Source organism: Taudactylus pleione, unplaced genomic scaffold (genome assembly GCF_031769625.1).
Source record: "Taudactylus pleione unplaced genomic scaffold, aTauple2 ptg000218l, whole genome shotgun sequence".
NCBI classification, from domain to species: domain Eukaryota; kingdom Metazoa; phylum Chordata; class Amphibia; order Anura; family Myobatrachidae; genus Taudactylus; species Taudactylus pleione.
The window spans coordinates 5,923,603-5,925,644 of record NW_028284620.1 but is presented as its reverse complement, the minus strand read 5'-3'; the positions used below and the strand labels follow the sequence as shown (position 1 = coordinate 5,925,644).

At 39.1% G+C, this 2,042-nt stretch overlaps 1 pseudogene; it reads right to left on the bottom strand.

Annotated features, from left to right (window-relative positions):
• Positions 1-1,712: 1,712 nt before the first annotated feature.
• Positions 1,713-1,831, bottom strand: LOC148517366 (5S ribosomal RNA; annotated as a pseudogene).
• Between the last annotated feature and the right edge of the window lie 211 nt (positions 1,832-2,042).

Genomic DNA, 2,042 nt, shown 5'->3' with positions numbered 1-2,042 from the left:
TTAATAGCAAAAACAGAATTGTTATTAGGTTTGATATAAATAAAAAGCCATCTATAGTGCAGCAGGTATAATATTCCTTCTCATGTATGAAGTAAAATAGCAAATAAATCATTTTATGCATAATCAATGAAGAAAGCACCTGTCAGCTTAAGATGTAAATCCGCATTCATCCAATCAGAAGCGGCTAGCTAGTGCTTGCAGACGTGATCATCAGCGCATATTTACACAAATCCTTAGGCTACTGGCTACTGACAGGCAGGTATGTGTCTCTGGGCCTGAGTCAGACCCGGACGCTATTTGCGGCCGCTCGCTCTCAAAAAGGGGCCGGATATTTAAATTAATCGCTCGCTCTTTGCGGTGCGAGGACGCCTCTATGTCTGTGCGAGCGCCCGCCCGCCCAATGCGCTCGCTACTTTTTCAAGACGCCCCTTTGCCGTTCGCAAATCACGTCATCTCCTGTTTTTATTAAATTAATCGGGAACATCGATCGGCATCTGAACTGCTCACAGCGCTTGAGGTAGGAATTACTTCCCGTAATCACTGCGAGCAGTTCAGGCTAAAAGACAACCAAGTGATGTGATCGATGACGCTCCTTTGCTAATTATGCACTCCCATTAAACGCCCTTTTGACCGTTGGGCACGCCAGCGTTCACACAACCACTCCCCTGTTTTCAAGCACCTTCCCCCGTTACCACCCACAAACGGCACATTCTGTCACTCAAAATAGCAGCCCCTCTGTGTTTTACGAGCACACGATTTCCGACCGCAATGACTGGTTTGCGTATGCGCATTGCGAACCATACGCATGCGCAGTTGTGCAACCATCGCTCAGGGAGCGTATGGACGCTTATGAGCGGGTCTGAATCGGGCCCTCTGTGTGATGCTGCATCTGTTCCTAATTATGTGACTATGGCCCATATTCAGTTAGCTGCAATAAAACAATTTGTTATCACGTGGTAATTTAATGGGCATATCGCCCGGTAATTTCACTTAACGCGTCTATGCGCGCTCCCATTTAACAAGCAAATTCAAATGGAAAATGCTTATTTCGCCGTTCCCCCTGTAATTCTTGCTGGTAATACCCGCATTAAGTGTTGGTAAAAATGGGGAAATCAGCCTGTACCCCAACAAATGGAAACTAATATTGGATAACAGTATATAAGTCAGTTAGTGACCAAAAGCAAAGTGTTTGGGGTTCTTAAACTGTGTAAAATTACAGTATATGCTTTTTGTAAAAACAGTGAAAAAATTCTAAAAATAAAGTGCTTTTCTTCAAAGTAAATGTTTAGATAAATTTGCGGTGCATAAAATGCCTGTAAGTAGATATTTGTGTCATTTTAAACCACTTTTAAAAATGTGTACAGTGTTTAAAAATATCTTAAACAACAAAAGAAAGAAAAGTAGAGATATTTTCTGGGGCACTCTTATGAAAAGATTATAAATGTAATAAAATATAACTTTTATTCTACATCAATAAAATAGTACAGTACCATATAATGTAATCATAATAGTCCGATGATGTGGACCCATCATCTGTTAAAATCAGACTTCATAAACATAGTGAAATCTGATGGCAAAATGTTAATAAATTCTACATTACACAGCATAAAGTTTGATATAAATTGTTGATACTATATAGGTATAGTTAATAAACCCTGAGATAAATTTATAATGCTTCGCCGTGTGCAAAAATAATCCCAAGTTATTGTTTTAACCTACAGCACCTGGTATTCCCAGGAGGTCTCCCTTCCAGGTACTAACCAGGCCAATTACTGTTTGGCTTCCAAGATCAGATGAGATTGGGCAAATCAAGTAATGTATGGCTGTAGGTATACTTGTATAGGGAAAATTGCACCAATATCTGGTCAAAGCAATATATATGTAGGATTAGTCCAGTGTATAGTCCATTTTATTAGTAAATAACAACATTCAAAAAAAGTAATGCATAAGCAAACTTTTATTTGTTACACGTGGATGTTATGAGTAATCAGTATATCAAGAGTATCATCTGATTATACATACAGGTAATATTGCGTATTTCT